Raw genomic sequence first — 8,280 nt, forward strand, 5'->3', positions numbered from 1 at the left:
TAATTAAGAAGCAATAAAATGCTTATCTTCAAAAACTAAGACGGTTAGGTGAGGTCGTGGTTTTCTATTCAGCTTTTCAGGTAAACTCAAATATTCACAATATATTTGACAGTACGATTTAATACTAAGTGTAAATAAGTACAACTCCTGACTTTCATACATAGTACATAATTGCACTTATGAGGCTGTTACATTTATCTCCCCATTTTTGGAGGACGGGCTGCGGTAAGACATTCGTTAGATTCCCCTCATTTTTATGCATCGGACCTTTCTATACTGTCTCCCCCTCCCCCCCCCCGCCGCAGATATTACCGTAAGGGTGAAACCACGTCATTTGCCGTTTGCAACTCTCAGGTGAAGATTCAGGCTGTTAGAGCATCTGTTGGATTACAGCTGTTCCTGTTACTCTTTGTGGGTCGAGACTGTTGCTAGCACCTTCAATATTGGAGGTGCTGTTTTCTGCCTCAGTAGTGGAAATTTGGACAGCTGGCGGGAATATTTTTCACCGTTGGCAGTAGTGGGGACCGAGGTGAATACCGTGTCTGGGGCCGTCCTACCATGGCTTAGCTTGCGCTCGATTTCAATACGAACTCCAAAGTACATATATATGTTTTGGTTTTGTTTACAAATTTTCAGGAAATATTTATAATTGGGGTTGATATATTATGGGGCAAAGCCTCAGTTTCAGTTCTTCTTGCAACGTTTAATATTTTTGCTTGCATCCTCTGTCATTGTTGCATAGTTCACGAGGCTTGTACCTGACCAATGTACAGGTACAATGATCAGGTACAATGTTCATGTTCAATGTTTTCGTCATAATGCATGTTTTTGAAGTTTAATTCCACTCAAAACCACTCACGAGTGGTCTGACCTAAGAACTGTCTATATCCCTGTCCTGAATCTTTTTAATTAATTAATCTGCTTCCTGGTAAAGAATCCCATGGATAAAGCGCCAATGACAGTAGCAGCTGACGCTGTTCATCAACTTGTCCTCTCCCGTAACACATCGTATTTTGACGTACGAATACCCCAACGTCAAAGTTAAGATGTATCATGGTGGCTCGCAGAATTAAAATAGTGTCCGCGTTTTCTATTCGTGGGTACTCGGTTAGGTTCAGTTCGGGGTAATTTAGTACATATTTTTATATAACGTTGTGACAACTCGAGAGGACGGGCTGGTTTATGACCCAGCCCGTCCTCTGGTTCATATGTTATATATATATATATATATATATATATATATATATATATATATATATATATATATATATATATATATATATATATATATATCTAACAAACAGAACACTTCCTCATATGAGAGAATCGAACCATGGGCCAGCAGGTGTCTGGCCCGAGCATTAACCACTAGGCCACCTTCAAATCGTTAAAAGGACGAAAATTTGGGTGGGTTTTCCAGCACGAAATCTCCCTCCCCAACGACACCAGAGGAATCGCTCCTGATCACTCATTTTCTATCAATCATATTTACTAGGGGAAAACCTAGTAAATATGATAGAAAATGAGTATCAGTCAAATACAGGCGATTTGAAGGTCAATACACCTTTGTTCGCATAGCATCTGAGACGCTCGGCCCCTGGGGTAAAAGTGCCTTGGGATTTCTGAAAGAATTGGATTTCAAGCTCATTGACAACACCAGAAACTCAAGAACTGTTAGTTTCTTGTTTCAGCGCCTCAGTGTGGCGATCCAGAGGGGGAAACGCCTGCTGCGTCCTCGGTTCCTGTCCGGAAGCGGAGAAGCTCCTAGAGATCCATAACCTTTAAACACTCACTGTATTAACTAATGTACATCTTGCAGCCTTTACATCTTCTTTACATCTTTACATCTTTACAGCCTTAAGGGAGCCGGTCGGCCGAGCGGACAGCACGCTGGGCTTGTGATCCTGTGGTCCTGGGTTCGATCCCAGGCGCCGGCGAGAAACAATGGGCAGAGTTTCTTTCACCCTATGCCCCTGTTACCTAGCAGTAAAATAGGTACCTGGGTGTTAGTCAGCTCTCACGGGCTGCTTCCTGGGGGTGGAGGCCTGGTCGAGGACCGGGCCGCGGGGACACTAAAGCCCCGAAATCATCTCAAGATAACCTCAAGATAACCTCAAGAAGATACTTTGTACTTTGTACATATTTAATAAAGCACAACAAAACCCAACAGGAACGGGGTGGTAGGGCAAAAGAACATAGAAACTGTATTGGAGTTTATATACAGTTTATAACATATATACATCACATATCTGAATATATCTACATGAATATATCTTTATACATACACATTTTAATAATCCTCTCCACCAAAGCCTCTCCCAAACCCTCTCTCTCTCTCTCTCTCTCGTGATAAGGATATTATGTGGAAAACTGCGCTAAGCAGGTGGTTTTATGTAAAGCTTCACCTGTGTCACTCTCACATATGCTTTCACTCTGTCCTTCTACCACTCGAGCGTATGTTCCTCCTGTGGTGCGGTCAGACGCACTCTCCTCCTGCACTCAACTCACTCTTATGGCCACTTTACGCACCCATAAAACACCCCAGAGCACTCTCTCTCCACCACTACGGTGACCCCACATCTGACCTCTGGTGCCCTCTCTCTCTCTCTCTCTCTCTCTCTCTCTCTCTCTCTCTCTCTCTCTCTCTCTCTCTCTCTCTCTCTCTCTCTCATCTTCTATCCTCCTTTCCCATCCTTCCCTCTCGCCCTAAATATATATGCTTCATCTTTCAATCCATTTTACCCCCCCTTCTCTGTCCTCTCTTCCTGTTTCCTTCCTCTCCTCTATCTTGCCCTTCCCTTTCTCACCTCCTACCATTCAACTCCATCTTGAGGTCTTCCTTAACCTCTTAATTTTTTTCCATCTCACTCTATCCATCCTTTCACTCTCCTTTCCTCAGACTTTTTTTGTCCTTCTTCCATTCCTTCACATCTCCTTCCCTCACTCCTCCCCTCCCCCCCTTCCCTCCCTCCTTCCTTCCCATCCCTCCATGTCCGTCTCTCTCTCTCTCTCGCCGCTCTACGGGGCTCTGCTAATTAATGGAGTGTACACAGAGCCGAGCTGGTGCAGTTTTTTTTTCCTTTTGCCTGCCACTAAAAATATGTGTTTGTGCAAAGTTTGCTGGAATTCCTGTGTGTTTGTTTCAGCAATAATGACGTTTTTCTGGTGCTTGTTTGAGTTTTGGTCGGTGTTTGTGTTCGTTCCATGGTTTCTTGATATAAATTTTGTCTTGCTTGAGGCGCTATGAGGATATTGTGAAAGTTCTCAAGTTTGTTCGTGTCGATCTTTCTTGCTGGCTCATGTGTACTGTGGCTGGGTACTGTGGCTGGGTACTGTGGGTGGGTAGTAATGTGGCTGGGTAGTACTGTGGCTGGGTACTGTGGCTGGATACTGTGGCTGGGTACTATGGCTGAGTACTATGGCTGGGTAGTACTGTGACAAGTAAAGTACATCTGCATGTGTGTACTTCTGGACAATGTACGTATGGATAGGTACTTCTCGCTGCTCAGGCCTAGCTGCTTGTGGCTGTGTACTTAAGGCCAAATCCACTTATATGCCTCAAGAACAATCCTGATTGTGAGCATAAACGCGCTCAGGTAAACCTCTGATGTACTGACACCTATACTTTTTCCTCTCAAGCAGCGTAAGCTGTGGAGGCGCTAATGATGGCTCTCTGAGCGGCGATGGTTATACCTGAATGATTGATAAAGATTAAGCCACCCAAGAGGTGGCACGGGCATGAATAGCCCGTAATATTATACCTGCATATGCCAGGTGTTTAAAGCTTGAGCTGAAGGGTGGGGGTGGGTTGGGAGGGCAGGGGCAGCGATTGGGGGGAAGTAGGAAGGGGAGGGGAGGTGGGTGGGGGGAAAAAAGTGATCAGTTGTTATGTAACTCACATATCATGGTGGAGGTCTCACAGGCAACTCACATATCAAAACAAGATGCTCACAAACCATCGCAGGGTCCTCACAAACCATCGCAGGGTCCTCACAAACCATCGCAGGGTCCTCACAAACCATCGCAGGGTCCTCACAAACCAGGTACGATCTTCACAAACAACTCACACGTCATACTAAGTTCCTCATAAATACACTGCCATTCACCACCAAATTTAAATTCACCGCATGTAATAAACCAGAAGAGAGAGAGAGAGAGAGAGAGAGAGAGAGAGAGAGAGAGAGAGAGAGAGAGAGAGAGAGAGAGAGAGAGAGAGAGAGAGAGAGAGAGAGAGAGAGAGAGAAAAGACTTATTTTGAATTCTGAATGTTCCGAAAGAAATTAAAATATAGTATCCAACAGAAAGTCTAATACGAAGGAAGGGAGGAAGAAAGCGGGACAGTGTTTTTTTGAGTTGTGGGGAAGTTAAGCGGATGGAGAGGCACAGGTGAAGAGAAAAGTTTAGAACTGGGAAATATAGTATGGGTTATGATAGGAGGCGGACTGTCCGCCTTGCTGACACGACTGTGTGGGTGTTGGTAGCTAAGCTAAGCTTGCTCTCTCTCTCTCTCTCTCTCTCTCTCTCTCTCTCTCTCTCTCTCTCTCTCTCTCTCTCTCTCTCTCTCTCTCTCTCTCCCTCTCTCTCTCTCTCCCTCTCCCTCTCTCTCTCTCTCTCTCTCTCTCCCTCTCCCTCTCTCTCTCTCTCTCTCTCTCTCTCTCTCTCTCTCTCTCTAGTCAGGGAGCTGTGAGTGCGTGATGCTTTTCACATGTATTTCAGCATATGTGGGTGTCTATAGATGAATGCTGTGCATATGTAGCTGTCACATATATACACTCCGATGCTTTCACATACGTTTTGATGTTGGATATTGTGTTTATGTTTTTTTTTTAAGTGAGATATAATATATTTTGTATTTCTGACCAGTATTTTAATCTAGGAGCTATGTATCGTGGGGCTAGGGTTTCATCTAGTGTATGGAAGCTCTTGGGCCACCATTTGTGAGAGCGGGGCGACTCATCTTAGAGTAATCTCTCTAACATTGGGTCCTCTAACATTGGGTCCTCTAACATTGGGTCCTCTAACATTACGATGGTGTTCCACACCCTGATGGCTTGGTGCTGCAGTCTGTTTAGTGGCTGTATGTTCAGGAGTTCCTGAAGCTCCTGGATTGTCTGATCATATGGTGGAAGGTGTTTTGCTGGGAAGGAAAGGGACAGTGGGAGCTAGGAGGGAGGAGACACGGAAAGGTTGAGAAAGGGATACGGGGGTGTTGCGAGGGAGGGGGCAGTGGGTGTTGGGAGGAACTGAGAAGGTGAAGGGGGTGAGGGATTGATGTGGAGGGTGAGGGGGGGGGAGGGGGTGAGGCTTATGGACTGCTGTGAGAGTAGGAGAGTCAGTGAGGGAGGAGGAGAAGGAGGAGGAGGAAGAGTAAAGGTTAGGGGTGGCTGTCAGGTGTAGAGAAGATGAAATAGAGTAAAGGTGATGGACACTTTCACAGGTTTATTAGAATATGTTCTCTCTTGGCTGTGTGTGTGTGTGTGTGTGTGTGTGTGTGTGTGTGTGTGTGTGTGTGTGTGTGTGTGTGTGTGTGTGTGTGTGTGTGTGTGTGTGTGTGTGTGTGTGTGTGTGTGTGTGTGTGTGTGTGTGTGTGTGTGTGTGTGTGTGTGTGTGTGTGTGTGTGTGTGTGTGTGTGTGTGTATGTGTGTGTATGTGTGTGTGTGTGTGTTTGTGTGTTTGCAAAACTGTCGTAAGAAGTAAGAATCATTCACAAATTCCAAAGAATAGTCCAGAAAGATGGCTACTTGACTTTAACCCAAGCAAACAGAAACAGTTAGTACACAATAACGGAAAAGCACTTCCAGGAATTGAAACAGAAAAATAGGACTATTAGTAGAAATAATATGAAGCCCGTCTCTATATCTAAAACTAGCAAACACCCCAATAGCTCTGAGGAATCAGGACTGAACTCACTACCTACGTGAGACCACTATTGGAATATGTGGCCTCATCGTGGAACTCCCGTATAATACCACAGGACGAAAATTTAAAAAAAAACTTCAGAGATGAACCAGAAGGTTGTTTACAGAACCGAGAAGTTATCTGTTAGATGTTTTTTGTTAAAGATTCGCTACCTGGAACAGAGTTCCAAGTAGCACAGGCTATGATGATCCCGGAAAATATCTGTTAGAGGAAAACCTAAGGGAACGGGGGACCCTAACTACGAGAAGAAGAAACAAGCAAGAGGAATAACTGGCCAAACACTGAACTGGGTGAGGGAGTACCTGAAAGACAGAAAACAAAGGGCCACCGAGAAGGTGCGTCAAGCTAGAAGAATGTGACGCGTGGAATGCGTCCAAGGATGCGTCCTAGAACCACTGGTTATCGTAATCTAACTGGAAGAATGTGACGAGTGGAATGCGTCCAAGGATGCGTCCTAGAACCACTGGTTATCGTAATCTAACTGGAAGAATGTGACGAGTGGAATGCGTCTAAGGATGCGTCCAAGGATGCGTCCTAGGATAACCACTGGTTATCGTAATCCATGTCAATAATCTACCCGAGAGAAGGAGCAGATGTACACGTGAACATGTGCAGACGACGCTAAGCTGTTGAGGAATGTAACAGCCGATTGTAAAGAGTGAAACAAATTTGAGTAAAAACTCCATGAGTTGCCAGACAATTGGCTGTTGAAGATAAACCCCCAACAAATGTAAGGTAACGGAGAGTGGAAAAGGAGAAATTAGACCAGAAGATATCTACACTAAGAGGGAAAGTCTTTGGAATCAATCCTTCAACCAGGATTGGAAGGAATCCTTCCAATCCTTCGAAGAATTGGAAGGCATTATATCCACATTTTTATATCCACAATTATATCCACAACTATATTTGGGAGTGGATATAACTCCAGCACTAACATCAGAGAGACACACACAAACAGGGTGACATCAGCAGCATGTGAGAAGCTGATAACACGTTTTAAACTTTTATTTAACTATCTCGATAAAGATTTTCAGCCACTCTGTACATGCTATAAAGGACCGATACTAGAAAAGGCAGCACCGGCCTGAAATTCGGACCACGTGAAGCACAAGATCAAATTTTAAAACATTCATAAGTTTACAGCAAGATTAGCGTCAGAAGCAAGAGGGTTAAACTGTGAAGATAGTTTGGGGGAACCAAAATTACAACCCTAGAAGAAAGGAAACAAAGGGGGGATATGATCACTACATACATGATAATGAGGAGAAAATGCGTGGTGGACAAGGACAGGTTCTTTAATTCATAGAAAGTACAACAATTGGCCATAAGTGGAAGTTAGAGACGTAAATGAGGATAAGACATATTAGAAATTACTCGTACCCTTAATTAAAACACAGAACCTATTTATATCTTGTTGATTAATTAACAACACAGAAGCTGTTTACATGTTATTTACATGCTGTACACATGCTGTCTCGTTAGCTAACAATATAGAATGTGTCTACATATTGTTCACTAATTAACAACATAGAACATGTATACATAGTGAACGAGTTGTGTTGGTGCATAGAAAGCACAGTCAAACCTGAACTACATACCTTGAGGTTACCTTGAGGTGCTTCCGGGGCTTAGCGTCCCAGCGGCCCGGTCGTCGACCAGGCCTCCTGGTTGCTGGACTGATCAACCAGGCTGTTGGACGCGGCTGCTCGCAGCCTGACGTATGAGTCACAGCCTGGTTGATAAGGTATCAAAGGACCGATGCTAGAAAAGGCAGCAACAGCCTGAAATTCGAACCACGCGAAGCACAAGATCAAATTTTACATGCACGATCCATTAATAAAGTTACCCCATCATCTTCAGCAGCACTTATAAGCTTAATCCTTCGGTTGGCTAAGCTTATCTTTACGTTATTCTTAACGTAGAAACTTACGAGTCAGCAAAGCTTGGAAATTCAGAATTTCTGAAACTTCGTCAACTTCACACATACGTCAGGGAGTATTGAAGTGATTTACAGTGACACTACACGCAAGCTGGGATGTGACACGAGGTCACACTATCACCAGGCTCAGGTGTGACCTGACCTCACTCACCACTACCAAGAACAATTCACATGTTAAAAAAAATTGTGTTTTGATCATGTAACACTAATGACATCCCGTGACAATGATGACGATGCTGCTGATGATGACGATAGTGAAGATGACGACCATGATGAATATTATAACAAAAAAAAAAAAACAGGAGAAGTACCAGTAACATAAGAATCAAGTATAACATTAAATACGCACAAACCAGCACTATTAACGAGCGAAACAACACGCTCACAAAAGCAAATATCAAATCATTCACGAAAAACAAAAA

This window comes from Procambarus clarkii, chromosome 24 (genome assembly GCF_040958095.1).
Source record: "Procambarus clarkii isolate CNS0578487 chromosome 24, FALCON_Pclarkii_2.0, whole genome shotgun sequence".
Lineage (NCBI taxonomy): Eukaryota > Metazoa > Arthropoda > Malacostraca > Decapoda > Cambaridae > Procambarus > Procambarus clarkii.